The 25,990-nt window shown below is 45.5% G+C and overlaps 1 long non-coding RNA gene across 1 annotated transcript in view; it reads left to right on the top strand.

Annotated features, from left to right (window-relative positions):
* The window catches only part of LOC135982578 (uncharacterized), a 53,432-nt gene that overhangs the window by 2,644 nt on the left and 24,798 nt on the right, over positions 1 to 25,990 (top strand). Inside the window, exons 2-3 of the long non-coding RNA XR_010599991.1 lie at positions 1,422 to 1,523; positions 3,937 to 4,067. This is a non-coding gene — a long non-coding RNA (uncharacterized LOC135982578). The remainder of the gene's footprint in view (positions 1 to 1,421; positions 1,524 to 3,936; positions 4,068 to 25,990) is intronic.

The raw sequence follows: 25,990 nt of genomic DNA, 5'->3' as shown, positions 1-25,990 counted from the left end.
AAAATATATCATATTTAAACACAAATCCATTTACCTTTTGTGTGGGTTTTTTTTGGGGTAATTTCCTTGCCACTTTTGTTAATTATCAAAGATATTTGTGTTTAAACAAGGGCTTACTCCTTGTCACCCCCCCTCGCCATCCATCTTCTTCGACTTGTTCCCCATGTCATGTCCTAACGTGGAATTTCCGACCTGACAACCATGCCTGCAGCAGCAAAACATATACATGTTTATAGCTTAGTCTGGCAATACCTTGTGAGCGATTATTAATTCTCCCTAAGCAGCTTTCATTCAGCCACTCTAACCCAGAGGCAGGCGTGCTGCTTAGCTTGTGAATAGAGGCCACTGCATCGGAAAGAACAGCTTGGAACAAAACCAGAGGAAACATTATTAATAAACATCTTCTGGACATTTGGAGGCACATATAGGCTGCTCCAGCTTAAAGCAATTAATTCACGATACTGACAAACTCTCCAGCTCTTTGACAGCTTGGAGCTGAAATAAAAATGCTAGTTCTCCAGGGAAAAGAAGAGCAGAGTTGGCTCTTTTCTGGACTGTTTGCTTATAGGCCCAGAGAGCAATCTTCCTTGCAGAATGAAATGCAAGGACACAAACAATGTACCAGGGAGAGAATAGAAGATGGGAATGAACAGTTTGAACTATTTGCTCAGCAGAAGGGCAGCCACAATGGTCGGCCAATGGCTTTCCCATGCATCAACTGGGGCTTCTTAGGCCCTTTTGTTGTTCGTCTTCTTCCTCTAGCCAGATAAGAACACAGCTGCAGAGCTGCAGTTAAGTCAGGCCTGAGACTTATTCACGTAAATCTCATGGCACATTTACTGTATTTTCTACTGCAAACGCCCTTCCCTCGTTTATGTGGTTCAGTATTTACTTGGAAGCCAGAACTGTATTCACTTGCAATCTTTGAAATGCAATTAAATCTCTGCCTATTCTACGGTTCTTGCTGGTCCATAGTGCAGCTTTTGGGGTTGCTTAGACTCATCTCGAGTCTCAGAGGAAATCAGAGCTTTTCTCCCCTGCCTAAACCTATTAACGGGCGTCCCTCCCTCTAGGATTATTGAACTCTCGAACTAGTACTGATTTGCGGATGCTGTACTTATGAAAGTCACCGTAGAAAATAAAGTAGCATCGCACGAGACAGGCGGATGTGACTCAGTTTGCGGCAAATGGGAAGAAACCCAACAGCCAGCTCCGAAGTGATCCCAAAATATTACCCCCCCCCCCGCCCCCGAGACACATGGTTGAGCTTCGAGGAACTACTAGAATATAAATAACACCTAATAAATATTATTCTCCATTATAACGTATGTCTATAATATATACTTTGTCTGTGAAGATCGTCCTTTCCAATCTAACCCAATAAGGGCAGAATTTGATTTGCTCTCATGATATCATTGCAGCTCAGAGAATGCTGTAATTAAAAATACGTCGGTGGCAAAGGCAGCCACCCCCATGCAGTTGCGCTGGAAGTTCAAACCTCCCTGAAACGCTGACAGTGTTGTGTAAGTATTTTTACTTGTTCTACCCCCCGCTGTTGGTTTTGGGAGCAGGGATCCAAGACTTAATTCTGTTGTAACAGGGTTGATTTCCTTGAAAGGTTTTTTACGGGGTGAAAAGGCAAAATGCCGAACACTAAAGGAAAGGACGAGCCTGCTAAGATCGCATTAAACCTTGGTCGTCAAGGAGCACACCTTGTTTAAACACTGCTTTCTCTCTCACACAATCTTGGAAACCTCTGGGTATTTCTTTTTCCCCCCTACTGGGTGGTCAGGAAGAAAGACTGAAAAGCAAAATGACTCCTATTGTCTCTAGGCTGTCTTAAGAACTGACCTCACGTGTCTGTAAAGAAGACAAGCACCTGTTATCTCCAGTGATCCCATGCTTCTGGGAGCACAGAACTCTCCCTTCACCAGGCACTCAAACCTTCATGGTGCATAGGAGAAAAGAGTACATTTTCCCCCCACATCCATATTCTCACTGAGTATAGTTCAGTGGCAGCATTGCAAATCACAACTGCCCACATGTCCCGTGTTTGGAGGGCCGTCGCTCCCTTCAGATGCTTCCCTCCTACACAGATTCAGGGATCCCTGTCTTTTTCATCATTGGGAATTATTTCCATGAGACATACAGACTCATCTTATGGAGGGAGACAGTGTTGTCTAGTGGTGCAGCTACTGTCTGGGGCCGGGGTGACTTGGGTTCTGGGCCTGGTTCTGCCACTGAGATTGGGTGATTTATTGCACTTTTCTGTGATTCTGGTCCCCCTTTTGCATGTTTAGATTTGGGGGGTGAGGGGCTGTCTCTTATTATGTGTATGTACAACACCTAGCACGATGGAGCCCTGACCTCAGTTGGGGCTGCTAGGTGCTACTGTGATACCAATACTAATAATGAAGTTGTGGAAAGAGTTATTTAATAGTAATATCTAGCTTTTTAACTTAGATCTCAAAACACTTTACAAAGGAAGTGCTAATCATTATCCCCATTTTACAGAAGGGGAAACTGAGGCAAGGAGTGGTGAAGTGACTTGCTCGAGGTCACCGAAAAATGAGGCAATAGAGCTTGTCTAGCCACTAGGCCACACTATCTTCAGAATGATGCGTCCTGTATGAATAATTGGGTTCTTTGTCACACCCTGATAAAACCAGATTTCTGTTTCAATAGGCTGCATGTCCTGATGCCACTTAAATGCTGAAAAATTTAAACTTTTATGTGACATTCCCAGACAGTAATCTGAAGGGTTTGTAAACAAGTCATCCCCTACCTTACTGTAAAGTTTGCCCACCGGAAGGGATATAATAAAACTCATTGTAACAAAATTATTATTTTTTATATATATATATATATTCCTAATCCCATAGTTGCTGCAGGGGCCTTGCACAATACTAAAGAAAACACACCCATTAGGCCACTGATTCTCTGCCCAGGTCACTACCTGTCCATGTTTGTAACTCTGATCTTTTAAATATATGGAGATATACCTATCTCATAGAGCTAGAAGGGACCCTGAAAGGTCATGGAGTCCAGCCCCCTACCTTCACTAGCAGGACCAAGTACTGATTTTTGCTTCAGATCCCTACGTGGCCCCCTCAAGAATTGAACTCACAACCCTGGATTTAGCAGGCCAATCCTCAACCCACTGAGCTATCCCTCCCCCTCATCTGCTTAACCATAACTCAGATCTCTGTCCCACTGGGCCCATTGGTCATCTCCTTAGTTGCAAGGTAGTTCATTGGCCATCAGGAGACATTTATTTATACAAAACACTAAAGAAGGGAGCCACCCATGTGCTCTAGGCAGCCTTCACAATATGTAAAAATGCAACACAACAAAAGCTCAAACACAACTCAAGCACAGCAGCACAATGCAATATAACCCAGCCGCAGGAAACCAGGCAACGCAAAAGCTGAGATCCCAGCCTATGCATCTTCCTAGGGAGGAAGGCTGCTCCAGTGGTTAGTCCACTAGCTGAAAGCCGAGTTCACGCCCTTGCTCGACCACAGACTTGCTCTGGGACTTTGGGCGAGTCACTTAGCATCTCTGGGTATGTTTACACTGCTACCGGGAACGATCCTCCCAGACCAGGTAGACACACTCATGCTGGCAGAGCTGGAGCTAGTGTGGACATTTTGGGTCAGGCTCAGAATCTTAGGGGGTCGGTGGGCTTGACCGTCTGAGCCGGAACGTCCACATTAGTATTTTTAGCGTGCTAGCGTGAGTCTGTCTACGTGGCTTGGGAGACCTGCTCTCAGCTGCAGTGTAGATATACCCTCTGCCTCGCCGCTCCCCATCTGTACAATGGGTATAATAGCACCGCCCTGCCTTTAAATACACTAAAGATCGGAAAGTGCCATGACGCGATGGGAGTGGGGGCTGGTTAAGATGAACAGCCCTGAAAGTTTCCTGCTATTACAGATCAACTAAGGGAGTGAATTCCAACCGGCAGCAGCCCCCTCTTTATATCTCGCCGGGGCTCCAGGCTGAGCATCTCCACTGATCTCAGCTGCGGTGGTATGGCACATGGAGAGAGGAGATCTCCCAGATAGGTAAGTCCTGACATGGATCATTTCACCATATTTCCAGTGCACATCCATTAATGACTCAGCAGTTGTTTTTTATTTTTTTAACCACTCGGGAACTAAACCTCTGCAAGTTCTCAGCCATCTCTTTCCATTAAGGGTTAACAATAGAGCTGGCTGCAAAACGGATTTTCCATCATGTGAAAAAAGGTCAAGATTAAAAAAAAGGCAACTAAATCTTTTTTTTTTCCTTCACAAAACAACCTCCCCCCTCCTCCCTCAAAAAATTGTTTTAGGTCACTCAAAACATTTCATTTCTATAAATTCAAAACATTTCATTTCAATAGTCTAGTTTGAAAATGTTTAAGATCTAACAGAAAATACACTTCGAACGGAAAGTTCATTTCACAATGAAGGATTGAAACTTGGAATTCCAAAAACACGTTGAAGCAGGACATTGTGCCATTTTCAAATTAAAAATAAAACAACATTTCACCAACCATGATACGATTTCGCGGAACAATTTTTGGCTATTTTGAAAGGGCATTTTCCGACGGCAAACGGCTTCGACGAAAAGCTTCTGACCAGGTCTAGCTAATGATGGTATGAAGTAAAGGAGTTAGGATACATTGAAATAACTGTACAAACAGTGACTAATTAAAAACTAGAGGCCAGTCCCGAGCTTCTGGAAATCAGTGAAGTTCCAATGACATCGATGGAACTAAGGATCTGGCTCAGAGCTGGCCAAGCATGGCGAGCACGGAATATTGATCTGACATATATTCCTGTTCCTGGTCATCCCTCCTGCGGCTAAGACACGTTAATTAATGAGACATTAAAGAGACTGAATGACACTTACCACCAGTTACTTACAGAGCTAATTTCCAAAACACTTTGCAATAGACAAAGAGAGAGTGCTGTTAATGCAAAGTAATTTGTGCTTTGTTCCTGGTGAATGAATTTAAGGGAGCAAATATAGTTATGCAGAATTTAAATGAAGGTAGACACTAATGTAAATATAGCAATGCAACTGCGTGTTTAAGAAATCTGAGCAGGCTACGGTTTTAATCAGGTCTCTCTCACTCAGGTGGCATTTTAAATCCTCATCGTTTAAATTGGATAAAATCCTTAAGCTACAGGAGGGTGGAAAAGAATTGTGCTCTCTCTCTCTCTCTCTCTGGCCACCATTGCTATTGTATCTGAGTGCCTTATAATCTTTAATGGATTTATCCTCACAATGCCCTGCGAGGTAGGGCCGTGCTATTGTCCCTATTGTACAGATGGGGAACTGAGGCACATGGAGCCTTAGGCTATGTCTGGGTGGGGGGAGGTGATTCCCACTCGAGGAGACACACTAGAGCGGGCATGACCCTTTTAGAACTGAACTGACCCAAGCCTTTCAGACGTTTCAAAATGTTTTGATACATTGGGACCTTCCCATTTTTTTCCGTGTCAGAGGGAGGTGCTGGAACTCTGCCCACCCTCCAGCTGCCAGACAAACACTGCCACTCCAAAGATCCCTTCCTGATCTTTATATTGCCTGGGAGGAAGGAGGGTTGGAAGAGCAGTGGTGGGGTGACCAGACAGCAAGTGTGAAAAATCGGGACAGGGGGTGGGGGGTAATAAAAGCCTAGATAAGAAAAAGCCCCAAATATCAGGACTGTCTCTATAAAATCAGGACATCTGGTCATCCAAAGAAGTGGCCTACTCCTCCAGGCAGCACCTGGCTGGCTGCCTCTACTCTCCTAGCGATATAGGGGGCAGTCATCTGGACTATTCCCTTCTTCTGCTTCTTTGGTGGGCTTGTAAGTCTGTTTTCCCCTAAATCCTCCAGGTTCTGCATCTTCTAGGGGTGTGGGAGAACTTCCAGCTCCTTCACACTTCCACCATGGGACCCCAAAATAGCCCTCTGGTCCGCACACAGCCACTGCACTTGCCCTTTGCCAATCTGGGACTGAGATGCCCAGAATGCACTGGGACGGAGTCGGGACCCTCAGTTCTCCCAAGGGAATGAGACGCCAGCTTGCTAGGAGGCTGCCCTGGGTCTAGTGTTCTCCAGCTGAGGTGGGCAAGTGAACTTAATGCAGAATTGAGGGCAGCGAGGGACAGGAATATCGGCTGAGATAGGGTTTGCATTTACTAAAGAAAACTCAATTATTTATAGGGTGGCCAGATTTTTAAGAGGGAAACCCAGGTCCCCTTGTCCTGGGTGGAGGGTTTGGGGAGACAGTGTGGTTTAGTGGCAGAGCACTGGACTGGGGCTCTGGAGAGCTGGGGTCTATTTCTGCAACTGTGGTACTGGGTGACCTTACTGCCCCGCTCTGTGCCTCAGTTTCCCCCTCTGTAAATGGGGGATGCCGCTGCCATCCTCCTTTGCAAAGCACTTTGAGCCCTATTGATGGAAAGAGCCAGGTGCTGTTATTAGTGGGGTTAGGAAAGTGTGAAGAGGGAGCTGGGGCGGGGCAGGAGAGGAGACGCGAGACTGCCCATTCCTTCCTTTATACAATCGTTTTCTGTTTCCTTTTCCTCATTTATTTCTTCTACCTCTTTCCATCCCCTTGCTGTCCCCTTTCACTCTTCCTTCCAGTCTCCCTTTGCCACGTTTATTCATTCTCTCTAGCGCATCCACCCTCAGACCCTTGCTTCCCACCCCTCCAATACCCTGTCCCGATTCCAAGCTCCCCGGTGGATGCCAGGGGCCGCCAGCAGTGCCTAGAGCTACCGACTCCACATGGACCTGACTGTGTGAGTGGGAAGGACGGGCTCAAGGAGATGCTCACTGGGTGGTGTCAGGGTGGCAACATGTTTGTCTAACACAGCTGGGGTCAGTCTCCCTGATGCCTCGCTGCTCCCCTAGCACCAGTTGTCCGTCTCATAGACTTTAAGGTCAGAAGGGACCCACCGTGATCCTCTAGTCTGACCTCCAGCACACTGCAGGCCACAGAACCTCACCCACCCACCCATCCATCTACTCCTGAAATAGACCCTAACCTCTGGCTGAGTTACTGAAGGCCTCAAATCATGGTTTAAAGACTTCAAGTGACAGAGAATCCCCCATTTACACTAGTTTAAAGCTGCAAGTGACCCGTGCCCCATGTCACCTGCTGCTTATACAACCATAAGAGCTGAATACCTCAAAAACGTTACTAAATTCAGCCTCACGGCTCCCATGAGGTAGGTATCCATCCCCATGTTACCCCTAGAGAACTGAGACATAGAAACACGCCCATGACCTCACAGAGGGATGTTCTGCTATAGTGGGGAATTAAACTCAGGTCAGCTGAGCCTCCACCACAAGACCCCCCCCCCCTTCTCCTCCCCAGGACTCCTCTGTTGAGTCAAGGCCAAAATATTTCCAGTACAACTGAAGGGGAACACAGGATAGGCCCTGGAAAGAGGGACCTTTTAGGCCTTCAGGGACTCCTAGCTATTTATATGCTGTTTAGCCACAGATGGAGTTATTCTGGAATAGCTATTCCTGAAGAAAGGCTTGTTTACACGGGAAATAAACCGGACTAACTATTCTGCACTAACTCCCCATGTGGACACTCTTATTCTGCACCAAGAGTGCCTTTGTCCACTTTAGCTTGATCCACTTTCAAGGGGAATTAAGCTGCCCCCCCCGTTCCTCCCCCAAACGTGTCCATATGTGGAATAACTATTGTACTTCACATTCACATCCTAGCTTATTTCAGAAATGATTTCCCCACATCGAGCAGCCCTAACTCCATGTGTGCACACTCTTATTCCGGAATCAGAGTGGACGAAGCGAAAAGGGAAGAAGGCACTCTTTGTCCAGAATGGAGTTAGTCAGGAACAGCTATTGCACTTTAAATTCACACTCTACCTTAATCCGAATTAACTTTCAAGTGTAGACAAGCCCATATGAAAGTGGAGACTTTGTTGTTCATTCACATGAATTCAGAGTTGGGTGGGAGGATGACAGACAAGAAGTAGGGCTGTTCTAGTTTTGAGTTGCTTGGGTGAGGCAGGAGTCAGTATGTTTTGGGGAGGGGTTGTCAGTGTAATGTTCCCCCCTCCCTCAAATGCCAAAGTCAGCCCCGATTGCAATGCCCAGTTACTGGAGATTAAACAGGAACATGTGCAAAGAGAAATATTTTGGAAATCTTCACCCACCACGTACATTTCTAGGGTCATTTCGCTCCCTTTTCCTAGCTGACTGAAGCATGTGGAGAGTCCTATTACTAATTCAGAGAGGCAGGATGGCCTAGTGGCCAGGGCCTGGGAGTCAGAAAGCCTGGGTTCTACTGCTGACCTTGGACAGGTCACTTCCCCTCACTGCTTCCCCTTGCTCTCTTTGCCTGGCTTGTCTATTCCAACTGGAAGTTCTGACTGTCCCTCCCTATGTATTTGTACATAGCTCAGTACAACGGGCCCTAACCTTGCCCAGGCCCTTTGGGGTTACTGTAACCCAAATACTTCCCTAGGAGTGCTCATGGATGGGCTGGGTACAATGAGGGATCAGAACCCCCAGATTATAAGAAGCTGTTTTTGTGTGTGCCTTGGATGACCAGATAACATGCTGCTGTCTGCATGCCCATTCTCGGTCTATCTCCATGTCTACCTCACGGTGACAGATGGCTCATAGGCTCTCCTCATGCTCTAGTTGGCATGGGAGAACAGTCGGAAAGGTCTTTGCTCCTTTTCTATTATTGCACATGTAAATTAACTGACTGTCGGTTCAACAAATATCACAACGTAGCTCATCTTGCACAACAGAGTGTAGGTGATACAGTGTATTTAGCTGTGCCCTGCAGACTACGGCTGGCATTTCCAAAGTCAACTAGGGGGATTAGGTACCTGGGAGTTGGGCTCCTAACTCTAGCTGATCCCTTTGAAAAAAAACCCCACAATTTATTAAGCCTCAATCTTGTGGCTGGGTCTTCAAGAGCGGACTCATGTGCCCATGTATTGCTTTTTCCAGGGGGCTCTGTACTGGGGCACTGATCTGCTTGCCGACAGCCTGTTGCAGGATCAGGGTTATATTTTGCACATAGACTGAGGAGATGCATCAGTTCACTCCTGCAGCGTGAATTTGCAGGAGAGTTTCAAAAGCACCTAAAGGATTTAGGAACCCAAGACCCATTGAAAAAAAATCTTCCCCTTCAGCTGAAAAAGGCACTTCAACAATTTAGAAATGAATTCTGGTATGATCGAAATGAGGATGGAGTTTCATAAACGCCCACAACTGTACAAGCCACTTCCCTGCCCGGCCCTGCAACCAACCAACTTCCTTTCTTCCAACTCCATAAAGTATACATAGCAATGATATTTTATTTTATACAAATCATACTGGAAAATATTGGATACTTCTGAACCCAAAGATAATAAGATCTCAAATGAATTATTTTATTAAAAAAAAATCATCTGTGTTCCCACATCTCTCTGGGGTTTCAGCCTTTGAAAAATGAGGGACCAACAGCACTGTGTGACACTAAGGCCCGGATCATGAAAGGTACATGGTGCCTAACCATTAGGTGATTACATACCTTTGTGGCACTGGGCCTAACCACATTCTTCTAATACAAAATATGGCGAGGAACATGGCTGATCCCACACACGACAGCTTCAAAAAGTCACGTCACTGCCACCGGAGTCTCGGCATACGTAGGAAACACCGGACCTCTGCTAGAGGCTCATCTTAGACCAGGACAAACGTATGTCCCGGTTTTCAACTAGATCTAATATGCTCTGATCCTGCTCCCACTGAAGTTAGTGGTAAAGCTGCCATTTGCATCAGAGGTGCAGGACCAGGCCAATGAACAGGGATCTATGAAAGAACCCAGGCAGGCTTGGAGGATTGACCGCCTGCCTGCGAGCTCTGGGATAGGAAATCTTTTTTTTTTTTTTGCAAGTGCTTGATACAAGCAGCTAGGTAGGGCTACTGACTTTCTTTGAATGAATTCCTCCTTCTCTGTACAGTTAGGGAGCGCGGCTGAAAATCGAAGCTGTTTCAACTTTTTTATTCAAAATATTTTCCTGCCAAAAAATTGGATTTAATCAACAATGAAAATTTCCATGGGAAAAGGTTTTTTATGAACATTTTTCATTTTTTTGATGGGACATCTGGAAATGAAAAAAAAACAAAACCCTGCCTTTCATTTAGTTTTAAATTGGAATTTTACTTTCATTTTGTTTTCCAAAAGCTAACCTGAAATTTCAAAAAGTCTGTTTGTGTTTTTCTGCTTTCGGAATACAACAGAATGAAGGACGTTTTAAGGACTTTGGGGGGTTTCCTCCCACTTCTGCCTTTTTTCTATTTTTCCTCTCCCCCCCAAAAACTTTTCAAAACTCTCTCAAATTTGAAAAAGTTACAGAATTGCAAATGGAAAAATGAAACACAGAAACTTTGCCATTCTGTTACTTTTCAAAAGTTGGAGAAGTTCTGAAAAGCTAGGACACAGGAAAAAGGAAAAAGTGGGCTAACCCACTCGGTGGCAAAAATGGGCAGAGAGTGGGAAAAGTTGATTTCAGAAATTATGCTAAGAAAATGAAAAATTGTTCGATTTTGAACACGAAATTAGGCATAATAATAATGATACCTGGCTCTTATCCAGCTTTTTTATCAGTACCTCTCTAAGCGCTTTACAAAAAAGGTCAGTATCATTATCTCCATTTTACAGATGGTAAAACTGAGGCATAGGCAGTCGAAGTGACTTGCCCAGGGTCACCCAGCAGGCCAGTGGCAGAGCCAGGAATTAGAACCCAAGTTTCCTGAATCTCGCCCAGTGCCCATCTTAGTCAATTAGGTCAGAAATGAATAGCTCACTTACGCAATGTTGTTGTAACCATGTTGGTCCCAGGATATTAGAGGGACAAGATGGGTGAAGTAATATCTTTTGTTGGACCAACTTCTGACGGTGAGAGAGAGAAGCTTTCGAGCTACACAGAGCTCTCCTTCAGCATCCTGGTCACTAATGGACAATCCTCACTTGTCCTTGGCCATTGTGCAGGTGCAGAGTGGGAGACAGAGTGCAAGAAATTGTCCCTTTCCTACTCTTCCCAGTGGAGGACTAGGCCAGTCACTAGCTCAGGGACTCTCCCTTCATGCCCCTTGGAGGGTTAGGAACCCAGATCATGGAATCTCCCCACACAACCAGCAGAGTGGTCTTAAGGGATGGTGCAACCTTTGCACTCCCATTGCACGCTGGGAAGTTGGGAAAGAAATTGAGTCTCCTGGGGCACAATGCCATTCTGAGCTCCCCTTGGGGAAGTGTGGCTTGTGTTGCCTTCACTGCCCATTCTCTTACAAGCACAATCTGGCCCTTTGTCCACGTTCTCCCACGTACTCTTTGTCTTGTGCCTACACAATGCCTTGGTGGCCAGTATTCTCTCCCTCACTGTCAAGATTGAAAGGAAGCTGGATGCCACTCAGATGAAGTATCTCCAAGTGACTGAAAATATCAAATGGTTCGAATTCAGGTTGGATGAAGAGATCCATCTTCTAACGCAACATGTCCCGTTCTCTCAAACGGTTGCCCAATTCTCTTTAAAGTGGTCTGGTCACCTGCTCCGAATACATACCAGCTTCCTGGCAAGAATTATCCTAGTTTCGACCCAATGAAGGCAGGATGGAAAAGACACCCTGGAAGATGTAAAACACGACGTTTGGATGATGTCAACAGACACCTGTCCCTTACAGGCATTCTACCTTGTTATGCACTAGATTTGGTTCTGGACAGAACATCATGGAGGCACAAAATGTGTTTGGTGGCCACCCTGCTGTCTAGACAGCATGAGAACTAACTAATTGTAGATCTCAGGCCCTTTGTGACCGGACACTACCTGGTCAGCGCTTGCCTAGTGCTGTGCATGTACACAATGCTATACAAGTTGCTAATAATCACTAACACCCACCAAAGTTTGAGGAGACCAGTATCAAAGTCCTTCAGCACATATTCAGTGAATAGCAACAATGGTTTGGGAACAAAAAGTGTTTTCCCTCCCATCTGTGACAGACCAGGACACAATCCAGACTAGTGGGAGTCTGTGTCACCCCTGCCCTGCAACCTTGGATGCCTTTGGTGCCTTGCTCTGGTAGCCGCCTCTGGGCTGCTCGCAAACAGCCTTCTAGCATGCAGGACACACCCTAGGTGTCATATGTAACTGGAGCCTGCCCAGCTACACCCTGGCTCTCACCAGCCTGGGTTATACTGAAGGGTGACCACAACACCCTCTCCCCTCCCCCTCAGCCCTTGATCCTCCTCCAGACATGTATGTCCTGTACTGCCCAGCCCTCCCCTGGGCAGTACAATATATTAAGTCCATTATTCCTTTAAGGGGATAATATGCCAGTTTAGTACCTTAACTATTTATGCAAACACTTCAGTTTAAACACACTGGATTAAATAAAACAGTAAAGCAAGTTTATTAGCTACAAAGAGAGCGATTTTAAGTGAGTATATGTAATGAGGTGTAAAAGTCAGAAATGGTCACAAGAAAAAGAGAGAGAAAATGCTTACTAGTGCCTAACTTAAACTATGTTAGATGTAAGCAAAATTTCTCGCCACATGCTACCAGCAAGGTTACTGATCAAACTCCTCATGTCAGGACCCCTTCCGCAAAGTCCAACAGCGGTTTCCTTTTGTCTTCTCAGGGGCAGAGAGGCGGTGCCTTGGGGTGTTTGCCCTTGCTTTTAACAGTTTCAGCCCCCCTCTTGAAAAACATTTCCTGTTGAGACCCAGGAGACAAAGAGTCTATGGGGAAGGATGTTCCCTGCTGTTTTTTTTCACCTGTTTGAACTTCCTCTGTCTTCCCTTCCTGTTTGATGACTCTATTTATGGCTTAAATGCAAATTAAGGCAAGCAGGCCTTCCTTCTTTTGTTTAGGACAGACCTGCCTTCTGCCTGGGCAGGAGGGGGGAGGGATAGCTCAGTGGTTTGCACATTGGCCTCCTAAACCCAGGGTTCTGAGTTCAATCCTTGAGGGGGCTATTTAGGGAACTGGACTAAAAAATCTGTCTGAGGATTGGTCCTGCTTTAAGCAGGGGGTTGGACTAGATGACCTCCTGAGGTCCCTTCCAACTCTGATATTCTATGACTGTGGGGTTTGGAACATGTATTAATAACACCACACAGAGAATCTTACAACTTTACATGCAATGTTGCCACACACATTTTACCAGGAGAATACTGACCAGTAAATTATGAGTTTTCAAATAATACCTTACCAAGATTATTGCAGTAGTGTGTAGTGTGTGAATACAGGGGTGTGTTCCATCACACCCTCAAAACCCAGCCTTTTTTCAAACTACAAAATCGTTGATGGCTTTCATTTTTTGATTAAACATTCCATGCTATTTTATTTTTAAAAAAATGATATAAAAAAATCATTGGCTGAAATCCAACATAATTTTTTTGGGGGGGGGGAGGGAGGAAAGGCAGGGTATATTTGTGAACAAAACAAAAAGAATTCTTACCCCCACCAAACAAGAACAGCTTCTACATTTCAGACATTTTCACAAAAATCCATTTTCATTTTTGACTGGCTCAGCTGCTCACACAGTTACCATTGCAGCCACCTTTGGTTCACTGACTTCTCGGGCCCGATCCAAACCCTAGTTAAGTCAATGGGCGTCTTTCCATTGACTTCAATGGGCATTGGATCAAGGCGCCTTAGCAGCACACACCTGTAATTCACAACTGATGCACCTTTGACTTTACTTCATTGTGAGCAATGCCAAGTTCAAAGCTAACCTCTGTCATTGTTTCCCAGAAAGATCTGATTACAATTCATGGGCCTGATCCAGGGCCCATTGAAGTCAATGCCAAAGCTTTAATTGACTTGGATGGTGCAGGCTTAAGTTATGTGCCCACCATTTGAAAGCTGTTAGATGAATTAGTGGTCACTTAAAAATACTCAATATTTTGTGCTTTTTTTTAAAAAAAAAAGGTTGAAATTTTAAAAAATGATGATCAAACCCATGTTTGCCACAGCTCAATCTATAGCTTATATTCTTATGTCCTATTAAACTATTGCTAATGTGCTTTATCTATCTATCTTAGGTACTTACCGGGTCCCTCTCCCCATAGTATCTGAGTGCTTCAGAATCTTTAGGTTTCAGAGTAGCAGCCGGGTTAGTCTGTATCCGCAAAAAGAACAGGAGTACTTGTGGCACCTTAGAGACTAACAAATTTATTAGAGCATAAGCTTTCGTGGGCTACAGCCCACTTCTTCGGATGCATACAGAGTGGAATAAATATTGAGGAGATATATATATACACATACAGAGAGCATAAACAGGTGGGAGTTGTCTTACCAGGCCAGGCCTCTCAGAGTTGGTAAGACAACTCCCACCTGTTTATGCTCTCTGTATGTGTGTATATATATCTCCTCAATATTTATTCCACTCTGTATGCATCCGAAGAAGTGGGCTGTAGTCCACGAAAGTTTATGCTCTAATAAATTTGTTAGTCTCTAAGGTGCCACAAGTACTCCTGTTCTTTTTTCAGAATCTTTAATAGATTTACCCTCACAACACCCCTGTGAGGTAGAGCAGTGCTATTAACCCCATATACAGATGGGAAACTGAGGCACAGCAACTTTCCCAAATGTGTGGTAGAGCAGGGAATTAAGCCTTGGTCTCTCAAATCATAGGCTAGACCCCGAACCACTGGACCATCCTTCCCCTCCCACTGGACCACCTTTCCTAACAACTTATTGGCAATATCGTTATGTTTGCTAATATTCCTATATTCTAATAAACTATTGTGAATATTGCTATGTCCTAGTGTTGCTGATATGATTTGATTGGGATGAACAAGGAATGCAGTGTTGGTCTTTTGGAGATACACCCGCCCAGCAGCATAGGGTGATTCCAACCAGTAGGCCAAATTTTGCACTGATTTAATCTCCATGCAGTCCCAGTTACAGGTAACAAACAAAGGCCACTGTTCTGTGTGGATTTCAGGACAGAGGGCTGTCTGGATCAAAGGTTGCTTCAACTCTTTCCTGACATAAAGGGAGTCAGAAGTGGCCCTCCTGGAATGAACTCTCATTCTTGTTGTCCTAGGAGCAAACTGCTTTCTTTTACCTTAACCGCCACTGTATACTGAACAGCTAACGTTTGTATCACAGGCCAAGGAAAGCCCTGGTCATTTTGTTCCAATTGTTTTTTCAGTTAAAGGAGACATTAATAAAGACAACTGAAAATGCTGCTTGTAAAATGATTTGTACTAAAATCTGATTTATTCTGTTAACTCCTGCCAACGTTTCCCTGCTGCTTTTGAACAATCTGTTTCTAGCCTAAATCATGAACTTTGGGCTTTGGGGGTGGGGAAAGCACTTAAAACGGCCTAACCTACTTCAAAGCTGGGTGCTCCTGAATCAGAACATAGGTGCTTGGAACAACAATAGGTATTAACTGTAACCCCGAAGGGGTTACTTAACTGGAGCTGCTTAACCTGGCAAGAGCCGTTCTCCTTTTCGTTACCCTTACCGGAACAATATACTTGGCAATTTCATTTTATTTTTAAAGTGAGTTTAATGCCTTTAAAAGGTACCAACTGCCAAATTACTGGGCTGTGTATTTATCCGCAGAACAGACAGATTTTGGGAAATAGCCAGACAAACTTTCCCCTGCGGCTGATGTGCTACAAAATTATCTTAGGCCTGGTCTATACAGTATTTTTACGGATATAACTATTTTGATTAGGTGTGTGATTTTTTTTTAACCGATATAGTTATACTAGCACAGGGGTCGGCAACCTTTCAGACGTGGTGTACCGAGTCTTCATTTATTCACTCTGATTTAAGGTTTCGCGTGCCAGTGATACGTTAACGTTTTTAGAAGGTCTCTTTCTATAAGTCTATAATATAGAACTAAACTATTGTTGTATGTAAAGTAAATAAGGTTTTAAAATGTTTAAGAAGCTTCATTTAAAAATTAAATTAAAATGCAGAGCCCCCGGACCGGTGGCTAGGACCTGGCAGGGCCGGCTCCAGTTTTTTTGCCACCCCAAGCGGCGGTGCATTCTTCGACGGCGGGTCCTTCCCTCTGAGAGGGACTGAGGGACCCGCTGCCGAAGACCCAGACATGCCGCCCCTTTCCGTTGGCCGCCCCAAGCACCTGCTTCCTGTGCTGGTGCCTGGAGCCGGCCCTGGGACCTGGGCAGTGTGAGTCCCACTGAAAATCAGCTCGCGTGCCATAGGTTGCCTACCCCTGTGTTAGGACAATCTCTAGCGAGGATGCAGTTACACCGGTATGAATTTGGTTTATACCAGCATAGTTTGTTCCCCTGCACATATGGGAATGAGATATACTAGCTTAAGCACTTTTATACCAGTATAACTGTGTCCACATTAGGGGTGGGTGGGCTTGTACCACTTTAATTACACTAGAATCGGTAAAGTGGTACAATTTTTGTGTGTAGACAAACCCCCAGAGGCATCACCTCTTGGAATGAGACAGTCCATACCCGGCCTGTTTTATTATTAAAATGGTGAAATTAAAAATAAACTATTCTCTGCATTAAGCAGTTCTGCTTCTAAGCAGGACTGTATCCTTTACACAGATGTCTCTGAGACTGGGATGGAGGAAGCGCATTCACAACAGGAGCACCCTGGCCTTTCTATGATCAAGAAGCCAAACCGGACAGGAGGGGGGGGGGGGGGGGAAAGACCCTGGAAAAAGAAATGGATGGTTCCTTGGAAGGTAGTGGGAGCTGGTGCTTTTCACCTTGAAGTGTCAATTTCAAATTCAGAGCAGTAGTAACCAAAGTCCTAAGCCACCTGACAGGTATTCAGTGGCCGTCGTGAAATGAGTTTGGTCCTAGTGGTCAGATGGACGTGATACAGACACCGCCGCTGAAGCTGGTTGCTCAATGAGCACGGCTGCCTATAGGTAGGGACTGAATGGAGTTACAAAGGGAGCAACCCTGTCGCTCTCCGTTCAGAGCTGAGACATTGGAAGGGCAACGTGGGGCAACGTCCCCTGTGCTCTCGGCTGGATCCGCTCTGTAAATAAAGATGATGCTGTAGTGTATTTTCAAAGCTCCCTAAGGGATTTGGGCACCCAGTTCTCATTACAGTCCATGGGAACTGGGCATTTGAGTCTCCAGGTCTGCCATCTGGGTGCCTGGCACCAGATTTACATGCACTTGACCCAAGAAAGCTGGCTATTAAGTGAGCTATTTTATGTGGTTTTAGCTTCATAAAGTGCACATGGCTCAGGCCTTCGAGCACATGGACAGGAAGTTAACATATTGACTTATGGGAACCAAATACCCTCCATCTTCTGTCGCTCTTTCCCGCCAGCATCCCAGCTCTCTTGATTGGACAGAGGCTCGGTCAGCTCCCGCTTGCCTCATCCACACCTCAGCACTGGTAAAGCAGAGAAGGCACCATTCTCGCCTGAAGAAAGAAAGAGACCTGGAGCCCAAACCACCTTGCTATCTCCCTTCGTGGTCTCCCAACGAGCAGGACAGCCGGGACAGAACGTGGCATCCCCAACGAGGCAACCTTTACAGCAGCTGAGTGAAATCTCCCAACGCCATGAATACAGCCACGGCAGCGCAACGCCCTCCGTCTCTGCCACAGTAGAAAATCACCCCTGGTCATCAGATGACAGAGCCAAAAGGATTCGCACTGACAGATGATTTTTACCCATTGGCAGAAAGAGACTGTTGCTCAGAGAAACCAGCAGAGTCTCTGTATTGTAACCCAGGTATTGAAAGTCAGGTCGAAAGGGGTCTGGGAAATGCAGGGAATCCAGACAACACCAGAGCTCTGAGCCACGTCCTTCTTAATCTCCTTTCTTCCCCAAGCTATTTTCATCTCCGACATGAATTTAGGTTTGTGTCCAGCTATTCCAGTGGATCATGAATCACCCTAACAAAGCCGTGCTAATGTGGAACCCCTAGAACTCGGTTGGGTCTCGGGGTTGATATGCTTTGCAAGCCTGACTGCAGGAAGGGGGAACTGATGAACCCCCCCGGTACATTCTCCTATCCGGCTCCTCATTTGACTCCTCTCCCAAAGTCACTCCCCTTCTTCTCTTCCCTCACTTCCAACAACTAATCTTCAATCTCATAAGTTCAAAGGGCCGTGGTAGTCAGCAGAAAAATGCCGATTTCCTATAAGAGCACGCGGCTGGGAAAATGGGAAATGCTTTTCCTCCGGTTTGAAGATGTATGTGAGAGTTACAGACTCCATCAATGGGGAATTAAAACAAGCAGGCTGAGATTTGGAGATTAGTTATCCTCTCCTTGATGGCAGCCCAATCTCCCCTTGTAGGTAGGTGGGCTGGCTAGTCTGTCCTATCTGATGCATGGCTACTCTGGGAGAAGTAGATAGCTCTTTGTATTCACAGCATCCAAATGTTCATCAAACATTGGAGTCCTCTTCTGGAGCCACATGTCCATGGGAGGAGCTTAGAGTCTTAGGGGACGTCTATCTTGCAATCACAGCTCGAGTGCACGTATCCCAGCGGGCTTGGGTCCTGGAGCAGTGAAGCTACGGAAAGGCACACTTCACCATGGGGTAGGCCCGTGAATAATTACACAGGATTCCACGTGGCTCCGGTACCGGCACTAGCTAGATCAAAGCAAGCTCAGGTATGTCTACTCAAGCGGCAATTCCAGTGTAGACATAAGACGCAGAAACAGATAAAACAAGACACACGGCGTGACCCAGAAGAGAGTGCAAACGTGGGGGTTTGTGTGTGGGGAGCTACGTTGTATTTTCCCTGATCTCATTGTCCTTCTCTCTAATGGTGGCGCGCGGAGAAGGGATTTGATGAGAGCGAGCATGATTAGGAGTGGTCTGATCGCCTGTTGGAGGCCTGGTCCGAAGCTCATAAAAGTCAGTGGTGACTCCTGCTGGTTTTGATGGGCTTTGGATCAGACGATAAATGCCTCACTGCCCCGTTTACAACATATAAGCCAACCTTTAAAATAAATACCTTTGTGTTCCACAAAACTGTCCCGGGGAGGCAGGGTTTGTCAGTAATGTCCCAGCACGCATTAAGTTGGGATTTCAGAAATCTCTAGTACTATTTGTAATATTGAATCAGTCCGTAGGGGCTCAGCCAAGTCCGATGCTTTGTACGTCTCTCGAACAGTTTTAAGGTTCCTCTTTTTTATTATTTATAAAATAAAAAGGGAAGTTTGAAAAAAAAATGGCACTACAGCCAGAATAAATCACATCTTACCGCGCTGCTAGAGACGGATTCTGTACTATGGTTATCCACCATATGGATATCCACCATATCCATATGACTATCCCTTTCCCCAAAGAATCATTCAGCATGATTATAGATACCTCATCTATCCCGGAATGATTCAGAAAATTAGGATGCAGAAGATACTGGATAGAGAATAAAACCAAAATATTATAATGCTATAATATGAATCAATGGTGCGGCCTCTTCTGGGGTACTGTGCCCAGTACTGGTCACCTCATCTCAAAAAGGCTATTGCAGAATTAGAGGATGTTCAGAGAAGGGTGACAAACCTGTTTAGGAGCAGGGAAAAGCTCTCATATGAAGAGAGATTGAAAAGGTTGGGATTGTTTACTTTAGAAAGGAGATGGTTAAGAGAGGGCATGATAGAAGTATAGAAAATGATGAATGATCTAAAGGAGGTAGATTGGGAGCTTCTGTTCTCCCTGTCTCATAACACAAGAGCAAGGAGCCTTTCAATGAAATGGAAAGTTGGCAAATTCATAACTGATAAAAGGAAATACTTTTTTCACACAATGTATGATTAGACTCTGGAACTCATTGTCACAGGATGTCACTGATATCAAGAACATAAGACTAAAAAAGGGATTGGACATTTATATGGAGAACAAGAATATTCAGAATAATAATCAATGTTTCTGAAAAAAAAAAAAAGAATTTTAGAAGGGATATAAAACATCATTCTTCAGAGCTTACTCCTGAACTATTATAGGCGAGGGTGAAACTGTAATGGGAGCAGAAGACCTCATATCTGCCTGTGGCAGGGTTTCCATCTGGTCCGGCAGCACGAAGGTGCTTGGTCGGGGTCCAGAATCTCAGTTTTAATTAAAATAGTAAGTCTCTGTAGAGATTTCAGAGACCCAGTGGCCACCTTGAGCAGCGATTCTAAACAGTCACAATTAATACCACAGCCTCTAGCTTTTTGGAGAAAAGTTGGAAAACACGAAATGGGCGTAAACTAATGCGATGATGCCATTTTTTGTTCAAAAACTTTCTACTGCTGAGAAAATAATAACTTCCAGGGTTTTGATAAGCCACTGCGTAGAAACCTCCCAAATGTGTAGGGGGACTTAAAAGGGCTCAATTAAGTGGGTGGGCCCAAGGTCAAGATGATCCAGCGCATTTCAGACAGTTCCCCTTTTTCCAAATCTTGCTGGAAGAATTTCCGGTTTTGGAGCAGGAACGTTACCCCAGAGCCGTAGCTAGAGTTGACGCCCTAGTGAAATCATTGCATTTTGGCTCCAAAGTCTGTAAGGGGAAACTCGGTTTTCCTTCTGATATAAAAAGAAAAGACAAAGAAATTCCCTCTTCCCAAGGAAAACTGCTGCTAGTTTGAACTGCATACGCATTGTAACTCACCAAAGAGAACTTATTACCGCATTTGCTCCCCTAAGCAAGACTGGCAAATTAGTATTTGAAGTCATAATATTGATCATAAATTCATACTGAATTCCTGGCTACTAAAGTGTCTGCTGTCCACATTTCCTTAATAACTCTGCTTGAGTTCAGTGATAATTAACGTGCAATTAAAGTAAAGCGTTGCCACTGTTAGCTCTCGGAAACAAAAGGAGAAAGGAAAGGATTCAAGTCATTTCATACAGCTGGAGCTGACCCAAAGCCCTTTGAAGTCACTGGTGTCGAGGAGGGGGGGGGTCTTTCCACTGGCCTCAGTGGGGTTTGGATCAGGCCTCGGATAAGCAGCCTGAATTCTGCAACTACACGATCATTGACAGTGTGTGCTTTTCTACCGCTTGAGACTTTCAGGAATGTTTTTCATGCAGGAGTGTAGTGCATTCAAAACACAGAAACCACCTTAATCTCAGCAAGACCAACAAAGATAAGCAATAGCTTTAAGTTGGCTGAAATTAGCAAATGGATCTGCCGCACAATGCCCTTGTTACCATTAGCTGTGACCGCTGAATGGCACCTAGGAAAATATGCTGGCAATGTTTAACAAACCATCCGTCTTTTACCTGTTCCTACTCAACAGAAACCTTTGTTTGAACCATGGGCCTATTCAGCTGCTCTGCTATCTGCTTATCAGGAAGATTAATCTCCTTGGTATCACCAGATTAATTTTAAAACAGCCTTTATCATTTTGAGTCCTCTTCTGGAACAGCTTAATGCTGGGGAAAAGTTTGTTTTTTTAAACGTGGAAGCCAGATTTTGTGTTTGCCAAACTGCTATCTACATGCCTGCATGTGAGTCATTCGTAGTAGAAGAATAAAACCAGGAAAAGCAAATACCGTGTCACCGACAGCACCTGTAGATGGCATCTGAATATTCATGCCAGACTGGTGCGTCTGCATGCCAGGCTTCTGTCATTTCCTTCCTATTCCAAATACGATCATTCTAGGAGCAGCTAGAGGCCCAAATTGAGACCAGAGCCGTGGTGGGCTGGACGCTTTGCTAACACAAATTACGAGACGGTCCCCGTCTGAAGAGCACAAAGGGCAACCAAAAGCATTTACTGCCATGCTTAGGCAGCAGTGAGCTGGCTAAAACTATGGACCGAAAATGGTGTTTTCCCATGATTACGAATCAAGGCATCTGGTATTCAATAACCACGCCTCAGATACTCTTCCCTGATTCTGAGAAACTGGTAGGGCCCCAGCTTGGCACTATAAGAGAAGGAGACACCTCTGCGATATCCTGGAGCCTGCAGGAGCACCTCCGTGGGACCCACACATGGAGTGGGGCTCTGATCATTCCCCATCCCATTGAGCTAGAGCCCCACAGCCCAGCATCTGGATACTCTGCTAGATTTGGAGTTGGATCTGAACTCTGCGGCACTAGCAGACCCAAACTGGGACCTCTGACCCCAACGTCCTGCATTTGTGCGCAGCCCAACGCTGGGGTCGTCCGCACCGCTCAGCCCCTGCACGTTTAACGATACCGCAACACAGGACGTACTATCCAAACGGATTGGATGCTGATTGGGAAGTGGGAGACCTGGGCTTACTTAGTATACATTGAAATCAGCCCTCCTGGAATAGGTCTTTACTGCAGAATTAGCCCGGGTGATCGGCACTGAGCCCTTGGGGTAACCTCACCTCAGTATGAGCAACCACACTGCAAAGCCTCACTGGTATTGCACTCACCTGTGTGTGTCTCTAACATCTGGGGGCACATGCCAGGGGTCTTTGTGCTGCAGTAACCTCCGCTGCCCTGTGATTATTTCCCGGTGAATTGTGGGAGAACTTACCTGCCCTTCTGAGCTCACGGGGAATTGTGGGAGGGCGTCGGAGGACTAGGCAGTGATTTAGCCTGGATTCGCACTGCAAAGTGGGCGGGTTACCAGCCTGAGTGAGAATGGAACCTGGGCTCTAACATAGGGGTTCTCAACCTTTTCTTTTCAGAGGCCCCCCCAATAAGCTATAAAAACCCGACGGCCCACCTGTGCCACAATAACTGGTTTCTGCATGTAAAAGCCAGGGCTGGCGTTAGGGGTAGCAAACAGGGCAATTGCCTGTGGCCCCACACCACTGCCCCTCCCCCCAAGCTACACTGCTCAGGTTTCAGCTTCAGCCCCAGGTGGTGGGGTTCAGGGCCCTGGGCCCCGGCGAGTCTAACGCTGGCCCTGCTTGGCGGCTCCCCTGAAACCTGTTCGAGGCCCCCTAGCGGGCCCTGGACCCCTGGTTGAGAACCACTGCTCTAACAGACCTGCCTTGCGGGGCCAGCTAGCCTGGGTTAAAAGCACCACTTAATGCAGGTGAGAGATTTTGTGTGTGGATGGGATGGGGGTTAGGGGGTAACACCTGAGTAAGAGCCCAGGCTAACTCTGCAGTAAAGACATTACCCTATTCAATGCCTGTGAGGTCTGTGGTCACAACTAGAACTGGGAGAGCTTGGAGAAAACCACCTGGCAAACAGCCTCTCCTTTATATTTATTTATCACACCAAAACCCGCCTAGTTCATAAGCCTAGTGAGCGATTTCTTTTAAGTTCCCCAGCATTCCTTTCAAGTCCCCCCACTTCCTGCTTCAAGAGAGTCCCTCTTCAATGCCGTATTGGTTCAGGAGTGGGCATACTTTAAAGGGACTCTCTTAGGACCAAAACTTAGAGAAGGGAAGGTCAATCCCATGCAGCATTCCTAGAAGATGGCTTATATTGATATGGACTCGCAATTTTAAAACTTCAGCTAGTATAGCTCCTTTGACTTCTTTTACTCCAGCTACAGATCCGGCATACTTTGCTTAAAGAAAACCAGAGCCAACTCACCTCTTCAGCAACCTATGCATCAGAATCCAAACTGGGTTTGTTTGTTTTTAAACTATTAAGATACCATGAGCTATTCTATGCTTCTCAACATGATTTTCCCACTGGACTTCCCCTGCTCCTGAATACTGGGCAGGGGGCTCAGTCCCTAAATGTGCAGATTTAATTAGATCTGTAGGTACCCCGGGGACCCTAACGTCCGTGTACCTCCACAGAGAATTCTTGGTGACCCATATTCCCCACTACAGCTCTGCTTCTCCGGGCTGTCAGGTATGGGATGAGAGGTCTCTGGCTGGTCATGCTTGGAGCAGCATTACAAACAATTGCGATATCAATGATCAAATATCAGTGTGCAATGGGAGAATGCTGGAAAGAATAGCTGCTCCTCAGTCTACCCCTCCGGGCCTCCCCAAAAACCTGCGAAACCCTAGCCGATTTGTGGGATTTTATTAAAAAAAGGAAATATGGCCAGACAACAAAGCATGGACCAGTTCCTCAACTGGGGTGAATCAACCTTCGCAGAAATGACTTCAACGGAGCTGAATTGATTAACGCCAACTGAGGATTTGGCCCTGTGGTTTTAAATTTAATCGTCAGTGATGATGGCATTACACAAAGGAGACCCGAATGCGGAGTTAGCCCAGGACCCGTTTCTACAACACCTAGTTGGAAAGCAATTTGAAAATGCCAGTCAGTGTGATGAAAGCAATTGCAACATGGTGACCAGTAGTCTGAGAAATCTGCAGCCTCTAGGCACTCTTGTTTTTTTTAAATTAAAAACATAATAATATCAATTTCTTCTTTTAATTTCAGAAATATTATCTTGCCCGATGACCAAGGTTGTGTTGTATCCAGACAATATGTTATTTAGAAGGCTCGGGCTCTGTGTTTGCTGAAGCACACACAGGGATGGGTGGAGGAAGCAATAAAAGTTTAGTAGGACCAGCAGGTTAGGGAGCAATATAACCGTTATCAGTTTGTGTTACCCTAGAAGAAATTAGTCTCTTGTTCCAGGCTAATTGCCTTCTAGCCCTTCACATAGAACACAACAATAAATTCCCCAAGGTTTATTTGGCATGTAGGTTTTATAATGACTGGCAAACCATTGACTGTCATAATTATGTGTGGTCCTTTACCATTAGTGGTAATTCAGAGGCACATAACTAGTGAAGAAAATTTCTGGAGCATTTACCTTGTTTGTTGGGTGGGCTCCTGGGAAGTTTATTGGTAGAAATCTTCATTTCATAGAATCATAGGGTTGGAAGAGACCTCAGAAGGTCATCTAGTCTAACCCCCCTGCTCAAAGCAGGACCAATCCCCAGACAGATTTTTGCCCCAGATCCCTAAATGGCCCCCTTGAGGATTAAACTCACAACCCTGGGTTTAGGAGGCCAATGCTCAAACCGCTGAGCTATCCCTCCCCCCAACTCTTTTGATTTTTCTCATGAATTTTGCAATATTCCTTAGCCTCTGTTTGCCAGAAGCTGGGAATGGACGACAGGGGATGGATCACTAAATGATTACCTATCCTGTTCATGCCCTCTGGGGCATCTGGCAGTGGCCACTGTCAGAAGACAGGATACTGGGCTAGATGGGCCTTTGGTCTGACCCAGTATGGCCGTTCTTATGTTCTAATATTTAGTGTTTCCTTAAAACCCCAGCTCCTGGAGTCATGTGATGACACGAGACTCTCAACTTTCATTAAAAAAAAGGTAAGTTTCTGCCCCCATGGTTCCGGGGAAAGGCTGGAAAGGGTGAGCCCTAAAGGCTCAGGAACTAGAAGAAGTATAAAAAGAACCCCACATTTGTTAGTTTTTATATCTCATGATTTTTAAGTTCATCTCATAATTTTGGGGGATTTTGCAATGCTTGCAGCTGGTGATACTAAATCTCAAACTTCGTGGACTGGCCAGGGTGTATGCTGTATTGTGGAGTGATTTGCTTTGGCCATCTGAAGGCCTGGTAATGGCTTCTACTCAAGGACCTTTCAGGATGGAGAGAAGAGTCACCAGCAGGGAGATGAAAGGTCTGGGAGGGCGCCCTCCAAAGGGAATGTTGCAAAAGCTCACGAGAAGGGTTCCGTTCTGAGTGTAGCAAAAGGCATTAGCCTTTCCATGATGGTGGGCCTCCAGGCCCAGTCCGTGAAAGAGGAAAACAGAGTCATGTGAAAATGACTATGACATCTCTCACATTGGGGGATTTATTTCATGGTCACTACAGCAGAAATGAATGAGACATACCAGCTTCCCCCCCTTCTTGTGTTTCTCAAATGGGCGTTACGACTGCCGTTTGATCAGGTCTGCCTAAACAGCCATGCGGCTCTGTAACCGAGCGCTCTTTTAACCTCACTCCCACCCGGGGCAGGGCTTACGTCCTCTAACGCTCTTTCTGGATCCAGTCCGCAACGGACATGCCAGTTCCAGCTATAAAGATCTGTGGCACAAATGGGGTTCACTTTAAAGTGGCCTCTTCCAACAAATCAGGCCTTTCCGTTTAATTGCTAGCCCAGTGACAGTGACAGACAAGAGATCTA

This window comes from Chrysemys picta, chromosome 3 (genome assembly GCF_011386835.1).
Source record: "Chrysemys picta bellii isolate R12L10 chromosome 3, ASM1138683v2, whole genome shotgun sequence".
NCBI classification, from domain to species: domain Eukaryota; kingdom Metazoa; phylum Chordata; order Testudines; family Emydidae; genus Chrysemys; species Chrysemys picta.
Note: the sequence above shows the minus strand (reverse complement) of the source record. Positions and strands in the feature narration are given on the sequence as shown.